Raw genomic sequence first — 8,623 nt, 5'->3', positions numbered from 1 at the left:
TTGCAACACAAGGGTTGTCTAATCACGAAATATAATAGGCAACCGTATTGACAGATACAAGCCCGCTATGGCCATATGAACGAAGACGAATTCTCTATTAATAAGACATTAAAATAAGGATTTATTGAACTAGCGCGTAATATAAACATTCCTTAAAACCAAGTCAACTAAAGGATATGTTTCCTTAGAGTGTTGGAAGCTTGGACATCTTTAAAGTAATCCTATAAATTAAGATCAAAATTAAGACAAATATGGTTTCAGTTTTGTAAGACACGAAGTGCTGTTCGTTTTTGTATACCCTCCACCATAGGATGGCAGTATACTAATTTCGTCATTCTGTTTGTAACTCCTCCAAATATGCGCCTGAGGCCCCATAAAATATATATATTCTTGATCGTCATGTCATTTTAAGTCAATCAAGCCATGTCCGTCCGTCCGTCTGTTTGTCGAAAGCACGCTAACTTTCGAAGGAGTAAAGCTAGCCGCTTGAAATTTTGCACAAATACTTTTTATTTGTGTAGGTCGGCTGGGATTGTAAATGGGCCAAATCGGTCCATGTTTTGATATAGCTGCCAAATAAACCGATCTTGGGTCTTGACTTCTTGAGCCTCTAGAGGGCGCAATTCTCGTCCGATTTGATTTTAAATTTTGCACGGAGTATTTTGGTATCACTTCCAACAACTGCGCTAAGTATGGTTCTAATCGGTCCATAACCTGATATAGATGTCATATAAACCGATCTGGGGTCTTGACTTAATGACCCGCTAGATAGCACAATTCTCATCCGATTTGACTAACATTTTGTTATGAATTCCAATTACTGTGACGCAAATCGGTACATAACCTGATATAGCTGCCATATAAACCGATCTGGGATCTTGACTTCTTGAGCCTCTATAGGGCTCAATTCTCATCCGATTTGAAAGAAATTTTGTACAACAGCTTCTCTCATGACCTTCTACATACGTGTCTAATATGGTCTCAATCGATCAATAGCTTGATACAGCTTCCATATAAACCGATAAACCGATATCCCGATTTTGCTTATTTAGCCCCTAGAAGGCGCAATTCTTATCCGAATGAACTGAAATATTACACAATGACTTCTACAATGTTCAGCATTCATTTATGGTCCGAATCGGACTACAACTTGATATAGCTCCAATAGCATAACAGTTCTTATTCAATATTCTTTGTTTGTCTAAAAAGAGATACCGCGCATAGAACTCGACAAATGCGATCCATGGTAGAGGGTACATAAAATTCGGCCCGGCCGAACTTAGCACTCTCTTAATTGTTTCTTGTAGCATAGATACTTAAAAACGAAACTAATTTTCCTAAAATTGTTGCAAAAAGTCGGGAAAAATGTTTACAGAAGACTTGGTCCCCCTGGTGAAATGTTTTACTAAGCTTAGGAGAAGGCCCCTTATCCTTACCTAAAATACAACAGATCTCGGAGATAAATGCACCACTTGCCAAACAAAAGGTTTTTACAATGATAGTATGAATATGATACATGTTCAGGTGCAACCAAAGTCCATTGTAACAACTCCCTCTGTCACTTTTGATCTTATTCGTTATATCGCTGAATATCGGTGACTCGTTGATTATCATAGGGACAAAGCAGCGCCATTAACGTTATTCTTGTAATTAGTTCTTTACCAATCCATGAGATTAAAATGTAATACAGTCCCGCGAAGGGAATTGAATAAAACGAAAACCAACTGAGTTGTTCATTTCATAAAGTGGCCAACTGGTTCAATCTCTCTCTCTCTGTCTCTTGCTTTTTCTGCCTCGATTTGCTCGAACGATGTTTGCATATACGTTGAAGTCATCTGCAAGCACAGCTTTTAGTGAGAGGTTGTGAGTATCAGCAATTCTATCCCACGGACTATTACAGTAGCAGGGCAAGTGTGACGCCAAAACAAGCGTTGGTGATCAGTAGCAGTCGAGTATTTCTGTGCTTAAACAGGGCCACAACTGTAGGGCCCTAGAAGGCCCATTCACAATCAAGACATGTGGTACATATTTATTAAAAGTCAACATCTGGTGCATCTCGAGCTGGAATTTGGGCTTGTGGCTTCTACTTAAAAAGGGCACATCGGATGAAAGATATATATGGGAGCTATATCAAAATCTGGAGCGTTTTTTTTTTTCAAAACCAATAGCGTTTGTCCTTGGACCAAAAAAGAGACTTATGCTAAATTTTTTGAAAATCGGACAACAAATGCGACCTGTACCTTGATTACAATAATACATGGACAGACAGACAGACGGACATAGCTATCGAATCAGGAAGACTTATCGATGGGTGCAGCTCTTCTCCTTCTTAGCGCTGCAAACAAATCTATAATACCCTGTACCATAGTGGTGGTGTAGGGTATTACTAGGTTTCTAACAGAAAAAATTCAAATATAAATATTAAAGTACATGCACGTAAAAAAATAATTCATTTGAGATAAAGAAAGTTTTCGCCAAGAAAACTTCTTCTCTTAAAAAGGTTGAACTTTGTTTACCAAAACACATGTACTTTTGCTTTTTTGTACCCAAACTTTAAAAAGTTTCTGTTTGTTTCTCTTTCGAGACAAGCTCAATGATCGGAGATGCAAATGGGGAAGGAAAGCCAAAGATAGCAACACACACCAACCACTATGGGACGTTTCGTCTTTAGTTAGAAAACTTTTCAACCATATTAGGTGTGATGGCTTAAAGGGCCGTGCGTTGGTATGTTGTAGTTGAATCGTATTAATAGCGAAAACGCATCTATGATACAATTACCACATTAACTACACTCGACAACCCTGACTATTTGCTGTACTTTTCCCAATGCGTGTTTTTATGTGTAATGACAGACAGTCTGTCTGTGGCAAATTACACTTCTTCCGTACAACACATGATTTTGTTCATCTGTTGGAAGTTGTATTGATGGTTTCGAACGCCAAGACAACGGCAATAGCCCTCGCTGTTGCTCCGTGTGCGCAGGTTCGAATCCTGACCGGGCTCTGCCGAATTTTTAGGGCGAGATCATTAAATTTTACAATTTTTGTTTGTTTCTCTTTCGAGACGAGCTCAATGATCGGAGATGCAAATGGATAAGGAAAGGCAAAGATAGCAACACACACCAAACACTATGGGACGCGTTTCGTCTTTGGTTATAACACTTTTTAACCGTATTAGTTTCAGTCGAAACAAAAAAGAAAAAAAATTTGTGTGTGAGAATGTGCCTATAACAGAGACGAGCACACAATTGCAATTCTTCGCAAGCTTATAGGTCTGCTTGGGATTATTTTTTTGTGTACGTACAAAGTAATTTGCAGTAGAGTGAGTATTTTTGGTCTATACGTTCAAATACTCAAACTTTCGAGTAGTAGGAGAGACACAAGAGAATAGTAATTAGTCCGGTACACGAATAATCGTTTGCGGCTATCGAAGCACTTTTGCAATTAAAGAGTTTTTGGTTTTACAACAAAAGGAAGATCCTTTTGCTGGTGGTGACACAGTTGCTAAATGGTTTACAACAAACAAAGTTTTTGTTAGACGTAAAAATTTCCCAAACGTTTTGTTTTTTGGTGTGTGTCTCATTTTTGATCTGATATACTTAAAATTTGGCACAAGCGACATTTTCGTCCTTATCCATATCCATATCTTATCCTTATCCTTATCCACATTTAAACTGGAAAAAATCGTTTAAGGTTCTGGCAAAGCTCCCATATACAATGATGAGTGGTCATGGGATCAGTTGTTAAACGATCTTCACGAATTGTGTTAATTCAAAAACATACTTAACACGCCATTTACCATTTCAGTTGACAGTGCCTCACATGTTATGCATTTAACAGGACACGTCATTGTCGACAGCTGTCTAAAATTGAATTGAAGCGGTAGCAACAAACAATTTTGCAACATGATAAAAAATAATTGCAATTGATAAATATAATTGATGAGAACTCACAATTTATTGTTTTTTGTTTCACAAACAAATTTTTATACACGCTTTTTAAATTTGTGTATATGTCCAACTGTTATGCGACTTTTGTCCATATTCGCAAAACTTATTGCAACTTTAACATTTCTTTATTTAACAGATTTCCTCTTGAGAACTATCAAATAACCTATTTTAAGCAGCAATAAGTTGTGTGAATATGGGCAATTGTTTGTACGAGTTTTAAATATAAAATTTTAAAAAAGTCCCCCTTTAAATTTTTGTTTTAATTGCTTAATTATCTACAATACATATACATATTGTTATCAACATCAAAAAAGTGACCATAATATTAATTAAAAACTAAACTTTAACCCTTAGTTATTTAGGTTAATGACTTTTTATACGTTTTAAACCATTTCAGCTATCGGAAGCACATTAGAATATCATGAACTGAAGTGTCAAGAAGTCAAGTTCGAAGATAAGTTACTATGGCAGATAAGCCAATTAGGACAGTGATTGGCTCGGACATTGAAGGTACTCGTAAATCGATAGAGTCGAATTGATATGATATGTTTACTAGAGATAAAATTGCTGGCTCATGTGGCAAAATGAGTAGTAGGTGAATAATTAAAAATGCACTAAAATACACTTTTTTAGTTACCCTCATACAGAAAATAGGATTTCCTTTATAAAAATTAAAATGACATGCTTCAATATACAAACATACAAACATATATCTTATACAGGGTGGCTGATGAATATTGCTACAATGATGAATATTGCTACATTTTTTTTTCGGTGTATGGAATACATTTTTCTTTTATTCATGTTAAATTAAATTATTAAATTAATTATTAAATTATTATTAATTAAATTAATTAATTAATTAATTAAATTAATTATTAAATTATTATTATTAAATAGAAAAAAAGTTATTACATTTTTTTTTGGTAGCGGCTTTCATCAGCCACCCTGTATATAACAAGTCAAAGCGTGCTAAGTTCGGCCGGGCCGAATCTTGGGAACCAACCACAATGGTTTCAGCTAAATGATGATTTTTTTCTATATACCAAACTTCTGTCAAACCGGCAAAAATTAAAGCTTCTAGGAACCGAACAAGGATGACGAGAAACCGGGAGAGATATGGATATGGTAACAGAACGAACACAGCATGCAAAATTTCAGCCAAATCGGATAAAAATTGCAGCTTGTAAGGGCTCAAGAAATCAAATCAGGAGATCGGATTATATGGGGGCTATATCAGATTAAAGACCGATTTGGACCGTACTTAGCACAGTTGTTGGAAATCTCAGCGAAACACTACATGCTACATTTCAGCCAAATCGGATAAAAATTGCAGCTTGTAAGGGCTCAAGAAGTCAAATCGACAGATTGGTTTATATAAGAGCTATATCTAAATCTAACAAAATCTAACTTAAAATTTTCTTTTTAGAGGTTACTTTATATTGGGTTGCCCAATAAGTAATTGCGGATTTTTCATATAGTCGGCGTTGACACATTTTTTCACAGCTTTTGACTCTGTAATTGCATTCTTTCTTCTGTCAGTTATCAGCTGTTACTTTTAGCTTGCTTTAGAAAAAAAGTGTAAAAAAGTATATTTGATTAAATTTCATTCTAAGTTTTATTAAAAATTCATTTACTTTCTTTTAAAAATCCGCAATTACTTTTTGGGCAACCCAATAGTTCTTAGAGCACACAACAAGCTGATTACTAGCTTAGGTGTATGTCCATAGTGACATGGGGTGTATTGATATCTACAACCTCTTTTCAACATGACATAACATATATCTAAATCTGAACCGATATGGCCCATTAGCAATCCCCAACGCTATCGAGATTTCGACAGACGGATAGACGGAAATGGCTAGATCTCTGAATCGATCCATCGAGACGATCAAGAATACAAATACTTTATGGGGTCTTAGACGAATATTTCGAGGTGTTACAAACGGAATGAGTAGATTAGTATACCCCCATACTATGGTGGTGGGCATAAAAATCATTTTGTGTTTGTTTGCTTGCTGGTCTGTTCGGTATAGACTGGGATCTTAACTTCTTCAGCCGCTAGAGGGCACAATTCTTATCCTATTTGGGTGAAATTTTCCAATAACTGTGTTAAGAATATTTCAAATCGGTCCATAACCTGATATAGCTGCCATATAAACCGATCTGGGGTATTGACTTCTTGAGCCACTAGAGGAAGCAATTGTTATCCGATTTGGCAGAAATTTTGCATGAGGTGTTTTGTTATGACTTCCAACACGTGTGTTAAGAATGGTTCAAATCGGTCCATAACCTGATATAGCCGCTAGACGGCACAATTCTTATCCGATTTAGCTGACATTTTTCATGAGATGTTTTATTATGACTTTCAAGAACTGTGCTGAGTATGGTTGAAATCGGTTCATAACTTGATGTAGCGGCCATATAAACTCATCTGGAGTCTTACGCCACTAGAGGAAGCAATTGTTATCCGATTTGGCTGAAATTTTGCATGAGGTGTTTTGTTATGACTTCCAACAACTGTATTAAGAATGGTTCAAATCGGTCCATAACCTGACATGTTTTGTTTTAACTTGCAACAACTGTGCTAGGAAAAGTTCAAATCGGTCCATAACCTGATATAGCTGCCATATAAACCGATATGGGATCTTGACTTCTTGAGCCTCTAAAGGGCGAAAGTATTATCCGATTTAGATAAAATTTTGTACAACGGCTTTTCTCATGACCTTTAACATACGTGTCAAATATGGAATGAATAGATACCGTGGCAAGAGATCGACAAATGCGATCCATGGCGGAGGGTATATAAAATTCGGTCCGGCCGAACTTTACACACTCTTACTTGTTTGATATCTGAAGGTGGACGGACCTTCCCCCTTACCATAATTTTCAGAAACGCCAAATATCGGGGATGGGTGGTGCGATTTAAGCAAAATTTTGTATGCTATCTTATAGTAACCTAAAACCAAAAATTTGGTATCCAAATTTCAAATGGGATACCTAGGGGCCGCCCCACCCCAAAACCCACCAAATATATATATAGACCAATTAGGACAATATGGGAGTCAAATGAAAGGTATTTATGAGTGGAAAACCTATCCGATATCCAATTTTAAGACTAAGTGTTAGGGGACAACCCTAGGCCCCAAAAACACCCCTAAATCGGCCATAAAAATCGACCGTGACAATATGGCACTCAAATAAAAGGTATTTGAGAGTAGAATACGAATCTGATAGTTAAATTTGGGACCAAGAGTTTGGGGGGCCGCCCTTGCACCAGAACACCCTCCAAAGAAGACAAATTTACCGACCATAACAATATGGGTCTTAATGAAAGGCCTTTGGGAGTAGAGTACAAATCTGATATCAACATTAAGGAGAAAGTGTCTATGGGGCCTCCCCACCCCCCTAACACCCCGCAAATAGGGTGGTGTTTTTGAGTAGAACACGAATGTGCTATATATAGTTTCAGAGCCAAGTCACTCAGTGGCCCCCAAAACTCCCTCAAATAGGAGAGTGTTTTAAAGAAGAACACGAATGTGATTTAAATATTTTCAGGGTCAAGTCACTCAGTGGCCGGTGGGGGTCCATACCACCCCTTAAACCCACCAACCACCAGGCTGGGGCCCTTCTCGCTCCCAAAATCCCCATGGCAATATCGGGTTTTTATAAAGTCCTTTATGAATGGAGTACATATAACATCCAAACTTTAATGACCCTAACGCCTCCGAGCAATTTCATACGCCAATAAAGATTATATGGGATTCACATAAAGGCATGTTATTTCACTAAAAGCTCTTTAAAGCTCTCTTGTTCTATATATTGTAAGAGAAGGCGCATCGGAGCGAGCCTGATTCAGCTAGTGTTAAAAAAAAATTTATAATTTTTCATTAAAAACCAATTCATTTACTCAATCACATCAATCCGATTCGCTTGAATTTATATCAAAAAGGCCCCAGAAGTCCGACGTTTTCCACAGAGACATATATACGAGGCGGTGCATATATTTAAAGTCATCACATCACCACACCATGGACGATTGTAAACTGTAGTCGCTTTGTGGCAGCAGTAGGGGAGAATGTAAATGTAGTGCTGCCAGCGAACAAGTGTGAGTACGTGTACACTGTACAGACAGAGGCTAAAGAGCTCTCAGGATTCAATGCAGTGCACATCATCGTGCCAACTCTACCGACTTGCATATTCAGCGCATTGTGTTTAATACAATGCAGTTTGAAGTTCACAATGTGTGTGTATGTGTGTGTGTGTGTGTGTGGAAGAGTTTATTGAGGCCTTTTGGTTTCCTCTCCACCGTGAAAGATTTACTTGTAATGTATGATACATACATGGCGTCCAAACAAATCACGGGAAATTATGATTAACAGGCAAAAGGTGATTCATTCCAAAGGGCTCTTTTTCGGCTACATAGTGTCTGCAAAAACTTGAGTTCTTTATTGCCACATTTAGATTTCGTAACGGTTTTATTGATTAGTATTTGCAGCGCTACCATTGTCCAGACATTGGAGATTGAAGCACTTTTAAACTCGCATAATCAACAATTGAGTTAGTCAATGCTTTAACTAAAGTAGAATTGGGATTGTGTGGCTGTCAAAGTGCAAATCAGTTGGCTCTGTAATTTGTTTTGTGACTACACCTACAAATGAATAGAAATTTTTC

Source organism: Stomoxys calcitrans, chromosome 4 (assembly GCF_963082655.1).
Source record: "Stomoxys calcitrans chromosome 4, idStoCalc2.1, whole genome shotgun sequence".
Classification (NCBI taxonomy): domain Eukaryota; kingdom Metazoa; phylum Arthropoda; class Insecta; order Diptera; family Muscidae; genus Stomoxys; species Stomoxys calcitrans.
This window is presented reverse-complemented; position numbering follows the sequence as displayed.